Source organism: Cupressus sempervirens, chromosome 10, assembly GCF_028749045.1.
Source record: "Cupressus sempervirens isolate cs-2001-9-10 chromosome 10, ASM2874904v1, whole genome shotgun sequence".
In the NCBI taxonomy this organism is placed as follows: domain Eukaryota; kingdom Viridiplantae; phylum Streptophyta; class Pinopsida; order Cupressales; family Cupressaceae; genus Cupressus; species Cupressus sempervirens.
This window is the reverse complement of record NC_143127.1, coordinates 980,244,158-980,252,202: the sequence shown is the minus strand read 5'-3', so window position 1 is coordinate 980,252,202 and position 8,045 is coordinate 980,244,158.

Here is an 8,045-nt window from a genome sequence, read left to right as displayed (position 1 = left end):
AATCAGCTTTATGCCAATGCAACTAAGTGTGAATTCTTCAAATTGGATATTCAATATTTAGGGCATGTTATTTCAGCTGATGTTATTTTAGTGGATCTTTCAAAGATTCAGGCAATAATAGATTGGCCAACACCGACTAATGTGTCAAAGATTCATAGTTTCATGGGTTTAGCTGGTTATTATCGTAGATTTGTCCAAAACTTCTCTAGGATAGCACATCCTATCACTTCTCTTTAGAGTAAAGGAAAGAAGTTCGTGTGGACGGAGATATGTGAGGAAGCTTTTCAGAAGCTCAAGGAGCTTTTGACCAGTGCACCGATTTTAGCCATACCTGATCCAGAAGGTGATTTTATGGTGTGTATAGATGCTTCTCTTGAAGGGATTGGGGCAGTGTTGATGCAGAATGGACGAGTGATCATGTATGAATCATGCAAGCTCAAGGATCATGAGTTAAATTATCCTACGCATGATCTTGAGTTAGCAGCAGTAATTCATGCTTTGAGAAGGTGGAGACATTTCTTGTTGGGGCACAGATTTGAGCTACATAGTGATCATCGCAGTCTTCAGTATATTTTCACTCAGCCTAATTTGAATGCTTGCTAGAGGCGATGGATGGAGTTTTTGTGCGAGTATGATTTTGAGGTTAAGTACATTTAGGGTAAGGAGATGTGGTGGTGGATGCTTTAAGTCATAGGAGACATGTGGTATCATCGATGACTCTTAGTGTGGACTTGAGGAGTCAAATTCTTTAGGCACTTCCTACTGATTCTTGGTATTAGGAAGTGTGCAGAGAGATTGATTCAGGAAGATCTTTGGAAGGTAGGTTTGCAAGTTACGTTCGAGAATCAGATGGTCTTTTAAGACATTTGAGAAGGATTTATGTGCCATTTCTAGATGAGCTTCGCACCTTGATTTTACCAGAAGCCCATCGTACACCTTACTCAACACATCCAGGTGTCAAGAAGATGCATGTTGATTTGAGACATTTGTTCTTTTGATCTAGGATGAAGTGAGATATTGCAGATTTTGTGGCTAGGTGCCTTGAGTGTCAAAGAGTTAAGGTAGAACATTAGCACCCGGCTAGACTTTTGTAGCCTAATCTCATTCCTTCTTGGAAGTGAGATATCATCTCCATGGATTTTATAGTAGGATTACCTATGATTGTTCGACGTCATGATGCTATCATGGTCATCGTTGATTGGTTAACTAAGGTGGCACATTTCTCACCGATCAGGTCTTCCTACACAACAGCTTCTGTAGCTAATGTCTTCATGCATGACATTGTAAGATTACATGGTATTCTTAGAAAGATCATTTCTGACATGGATCCTATATTCATATCTGCATTCTGGACATTGTTGCAGCATGAGCTTGGAGTGCGGTTAAACTTCAGTTTGACATAACATCCAGAGACTGATGGTCAGACAGAGAGGGTGAATAAGGTTTTGGAGGATATGTTATGGATGTATGTGATGGATAGGCAGACACATTGGGAGGATTATCTCTACCTAGTGGAGTTTGCTTACAACAATGGGTATCATAGTTCTATTAGCATGGCACCATTTCAGGCATTATATGGACATCCTTGTCATACACCATTGAGTTGGGACAGTCTTGAGGATCGCATCCTGTTGGGTCCTGAGATGCTTCGTGATATGGAGCAATAGGTAGTGTGTATCCGTGAGCACTTGACTACGGCACAAGATAGGCAGAAGAAGTATGTTGATGCTCATAGGATTGATAAGCAGTTTGCTATGGGTGATAAGGTTTTTTTGAGAGTGTGTCCGTGAAAGAGTCCAATCTGATATGGAAAGGGTTCTAAGCTAGCACCTCGCTTTGTGGGAGCATTCAAGATTCTAGAGAGGATTGGCCCGATTTCTTACCGCCTTGCTCTACCACCCAACCTAACTCGCATTCATGATGTTTTCCATGATTCAGTACTTCAACAGCATATTCCTGATATTGTACATGATCTTGATTGGAATGTGTTACAGGTAGAGGACGGATAGCTGGCTTTGGAGCCAGTTCATATTCTGGAGCAGTGAAAGTTGACCCTTAGAGGTCGAACCATTGAGTAGGTAAGGGTCCAATGGGACCCTACTGATGATTCTTCAGCTACTTGGGAGGATGCAGCTAGATTACAGGAGTTACATCCCTACTTGTTTGTAGGCTTCCAGGAGTAAGCCTAACCCAAGGGGGGGTGGATGTAGTGCCTTCCCTTGTTCACATCTTTTCTGGACATATTGTTGCCATTATGATTAGACTATGATGGACTAGTTTGATGTTGATGGATTAGTGGTTTTGTTTTAAGAGTATCAGACATTATGTTATGGATTCAGTGGTTATATGTTGAGATCATTTAGACTTTACATTTCATGTATACATGATGATCATTACATTTCTTTCAGTTATTGTTGATGATTAGTTAGATGGGTTATTATCTCATGTGTTTTATTATGGATACTTACCCCATACTTGCATGTGTATGGTGTGCGTGTTTTCTTATTGTATGGCATATCTGATGTGGTTAAGGAAGGGAGTCGTAGTCACCTACTTAGTCAGGATCTACACAATGCACCACTTCCTGCCATTGTCTGTTTAGCTTAGTATTATATATTGTATGTACATGCATGGTTTTTTTGCAAGTTGCAGCTACCGGGTATCGACTTCCCTAAATTGCCAGGATGAGCATACCCTATTATACTATCTCAATGATAAGAGAAGGGAGATAAATTCTCAAGTCCAAATCCCAAACCCTTAAACCATTTGTCCTAGTGAGGTAGGACAAGTATCTGGATATTTTACCCACCGAATGTGTCGGATGACATAATTTGTGATTTTTAACCCTTTAGATTGATTTTGTGTGAATTGCTCTATGATGGGTTTTCATATTTTGTTTTGGAAGTCTATGGTGAATTTTCTATTAATTAAGTCTTAATAAATATATTTAATTAATAAATTAATTATTTGAGAAAATTAATATAAAATATCATGGTCTTTGATATTTTGATTATAATTAATTAAATGAGAATTAATTGAGGAAAAAAGAATTAAATAAAAGAAAATTAGAAATTAAATTTAATAATAATTATAAAATAATAATAAAGTAATAAATAAATAATAATAATAAAAGTTATAAAAACTTAAAATGAAAGTTATAAAGATTTAAATAGAAATTATGTAAAAGTGAATTGGAGTTATAAGCTTGCATGGGAATTAATGCACTTTTCTATTTCTCATGTGTCAACAACATGGAGGTTAGTGCATCAATTAAGCACATGGTGTCTACAACCCTATGACTCATCTAGAAGGTTGGAAAAGACCCATGCTTAGTTGGTGACACCTTCTAGCTATTTCTAGAGGCATTCTAGATGTTTCCTAAGAGTTCTTTATATTCAGGCATTCCTAGAAGCTTAGACATAGCGTTTGGAGTGCAATTGGAGCATTGGAGGATTCGAGGACTCTGAAGAAGGGAGCTTGCTCTGCGGGTTTTCTGGAGAAGAGCGAATTAGCATCAGAATTCGGGTAGATTCTTGTGATTTTACTTATGCTATTTCCACATCTTGCATTCCCTGTCTTTCATATGTCTTCTGAGGAATTTCCTATTTTTATTGTATGCATTCTCAATATGGGTAGTTTAATTTTATTTTAAAGAATTATATATGCATAAATATGAAAAGAACACTTGGCTAGGGTTTAGATTCATAGTCAAATCCATTAAATTTAATTATTGAAAATTCTTGAAATCAAAGGTTTATGGAGAAATTCTAAAGATTGAAATATATATATATATATATATATATATATATATATATATATATATATATATGCAATTTTATATATATGTATACATGTTCATATGCTGTGACATTTTTAATTCTGCATGTGTATATATATATATATATACACAAATACATACATATATATATATATATACATATGCCTATATAATATATATATATATATTTGTTAAAAAATTGAATAATATATCCTTAGTCGAAAATGTTTTAAGAAATGTTAAAACCAAATCGCATACCAAATGAAATCGCATAAGCAATTTTAAAAAAAAAGAGTATATTGCATAAGTGGGGGGGGGACGAGACCCATACCCCCGTACCGCTGCGATCGCAGTGTACCACCATCGTAGGTACTGCGACGGCAGGGGTACGCAGTACCCACTGACGTCGCAGGCCCTACGATCGCAAGGTCCTGCGTACTGGTGAATTATTATGTTATATGAACGTTTATAACATTTTCCATATGAAATCATTTTTAATTGTTATTAAAATTTTATATGTTAAATGGTATTTATCGAATTTGTTAATTCGATTTTGTTTAATGTAATAATAATTTATATATTCATATATGTATTTATATATATATATATATATATATATATATATATATTTATATATATATATATATATATATATATATATATAAGTATATATATAATATGTAAATATGATTAATAATAATTTGGTTTATAATTGTATAACTAATAAATGATTCATTTCTTTTACAATGGTTTAAATTAATTTTTTTATTAAGTATATGAAATTTAATTGTTAGTTGGTGGGGGATGTTTTCAATCAAAGTTTATAATTGAAAGATGGATTTTAAAGAATACTTGTATTCATCCAAAACGTACAAATGTTCCTCCATTCATTCTTTAAATTTGGGAAACGTAAACTGAGACTTTTAAATTCAAATTTGAAAACTTAGCAAAACCAAAACATGTGTTTGCATTGTGTATTCTTATGCTATTGTTTTGGGTTTTGGGTTGACTAATGTTGACCAGTTATAGGATGTCTACCAGAGGCTTGGGAGTTATGCAATTGTGATGTCATGATGATCTTTTAATCTCAATCTTTATAAACCCAACCATGGTTATGTGATGGAATGCTCGATATATTGGTTGTAAATTATTGATTGTTATAGTTGAGATTCTTGTGTATGAGACACTTGACTTAACCATTATTTTTGGTCATCGATCAGTTATCCTTGGTTATTTTCTAGTTGCCATAATGGGACTGTAATATGGATTTACTCTTGATGATGTCATGTTGTGACATGTTTGACTCAACCATTTTTGGAGTCTTCGATTAGTACGATTGAGATATATTTTGGTTATTGACAACCATTGGATACTTTGATTATCAGTGATACTTCAGTTGCCAATAGAGAGCTGTTGTGTTCATGATTTTCTAGGGATCTTTGCTCATGGAGATTTGATTATTTTATGCATATTTGATGATTTTATTATGGATTATCTTTTTTGATTTTGAGATTTATGATTTCATGAGCTTAGGGTAGGATATCTGCATGTAGTGACAGGAAGTGGCTTGCAATGGGGGTTGGGGCCCTAAGAGGCTGCCAAGGTAACTCATTGTAAGTTGGATTAATAAGTGATAACATTCACACCTAATACTAACTAAATGAACCTAAAAAGATAAGAGTTTTGTTCTCGCCCATGCTTTGAGTGCTTGTACATGCTGTAAGGCCCCACTAGTACTCTCTTTTAGGTCCAGTTGAACTAATTATGGTTAGGAGTTAATTGAGTTATGATTTACATTTCGGGATCCTATAGGAGACTAATGTAGGTTTTGATACTTTATCCAGTAACATTAGGTTGATAAAATAAGACCACATGGACATGAGATTTAAAATGTTTAAGACAAGAACCTGACCATGAGACACTATGGACGATTTACTAGGCAGTTAGGAAGGATAAAATAACATTCAACCTACTAGGAACAACTATGAGTATAGGTTATGATGATAATCACATACATGGCTATGTTTGAAACTTGGTTCTAAATTATTATGACATAATTACTGAAACATTCTAACAGTCTAAGGAGTTAAACTTAATCAAGTTACGAGTTAACCAGTCGGCACAAATCCATTTTATATTGTTTCTATGATTTACTAAAGATGATTCAGAGTTTCATTGTTATGTAAGAAAGAGTTGTGATGATACTCTAATTGAAAATAATTTATATTTAGAAAGATTACTGTTGATCCACATATTCAATATTTCAATGTTTTAAATCTTTTATGGGAATGATAATGAAATGTTTTGAATATGCACTTAGATGAAAGTTAAATGGAATATGTTGTTGTAATTACTTAGAATAGAAATGATTAGATGATACTTACTTGTATACCTTAAGGAGCAGTACGAGATATTGGATTTATGTTGTATGTGTTTGTATGGATCTTGTATTATCTTATTGGGTTACTAATGTTTAAGTTGAGTGTGCAGGAAAGTGGAACCATGGTGATTAATGGGGGAAACAAGGTTCAATCTTATGTGAACACGGTTAAGCCAAGGTGAATCTTTGGAAGATTCAAAACCTCATTGTATTGTGTTTATTTTGTACTATGCCTATGTATGAGTGTTATAATCAGAGAGCGTGGTTGATTAGTGACATGTCATCGTAATGTGTGAAGTATTTTTTCTGTGCATGTGTGTGTCATTTGACACTTGTATTGTCTATGTGTAAATGACATGTCCAATAGGATTCTTTAGCATGAAGTCACTTAACCTAAGCCTAATCCTCATTGCAAAATCAATTAAACCACCTTGGAAAGTGATAGGAAGTTTGAGAGAGCCTAAGTGATTCTTAAGTGCTAATTTGATGAAAACAAGTCACCCACATGGTAATAGTATGGGTTGGGGGGTTAAATATTATCATAAGTGAGTCTAGGGGACCTAGGGGACCCTCAAAAATAGTCATTTCCAAGCCAATTCGAAAATCATCTTGTAACATAACTTCTTTCCTCATTACACCACTTGGTTAAGTCCTCATTGGTGGGAAAAACACAAAAGTAAAAGAGGTAGGTGAGGATGAAAGTGAAGGTCTTTATAGGGAAGTTATGCCAATCTTGGGGATTCACTCACCCACTCTCTAATTTTAGAGACAACCAAGGAATGGAAAGGAGAAGTTGGAAATCCAAGCAGGAAGAGGTCTTCATTCCATTGCCATAGCTTGTAAGCAGGTTAGTCCTTCATGCCATGCTTTCTTTATATCTCATAGCTGAAATGGAAAATTGTAAGAGTGCCTTTGGTAGGAGTGTTCTTGGTATTCTGGTGTTGTGATAATGTGATGTACTCTTGAAAATTTCTGGTTTTATTTCTACTTGGTTTTGTTTTCTCCTTTGTGCTTGAGCATTGTTATGGGTGTGGGACTTGCACTCACCCTTGTGGGAAGGGAAGAGGAGTCCGGGGTGAATGGGCAGCAGTTGGATTGCATAGTTGAGGACCTTGGAGTATGGGCTCCATTGTATGCCATTGTCATATTCATATTTTTCCTTGGGAGAGAAAAAAAGAAAAGGAGAAATGGTGAGGAAGGAAGTAACTGAAGTATGGGTTTGTAGGAAGCTAAAGTTGTTGGTTGTGTGTGGTGGAGGATGTTGTGTTGGTAGTGTGTGTGGTGGAAGATGTTTATGAAGCCCCGAAAGGGCCTGGTATTTTGTTGATTTAGCCCCAAAAGGGCATGATTTTTATGGAAGATATGATATGAAATGGTAAATCTCCTTGTGTTTCCACCTTCACCCAATGTTTATGGTTCCATTTGTGAATCATTGTGCAAGCCTTGGTTGGGAATTGTAAATGTGTTGTTAAACTGTGATTTTCATGTTGGAATTCTTATTATTATGATGATGTTTGAATGTATCCCCGTTGAGCCTTGTTTCCCCTAGCGCGGGGGTGGTCTCTTTGAGGCCTAGGTTGGGAGGTGAGCCTCCATGGTTCCCTAGTTGTTTCTCTTTTGTGCAGGTATTCTTTGGAGAGTTTTGGAAACCTGATGTATGGAGTCCATTTCTTTCTTAGGAGTAGGTGTATTATTATTGTGTCAAGGGGAGAGAAATCCTCCTTGGTTATGTGAAAGAAATTGTATTGTAAAGTGTAATGTTGTTCTAATTCTTATGTTCTTAGAAAGAGAAGTTGATGTATCATTATTCTATATGATCTTTCTATTGTACTCAAGTTGATAGAAAACATGCTTGATATTGTTTGAAGAAAATTTGAAAGGATCATG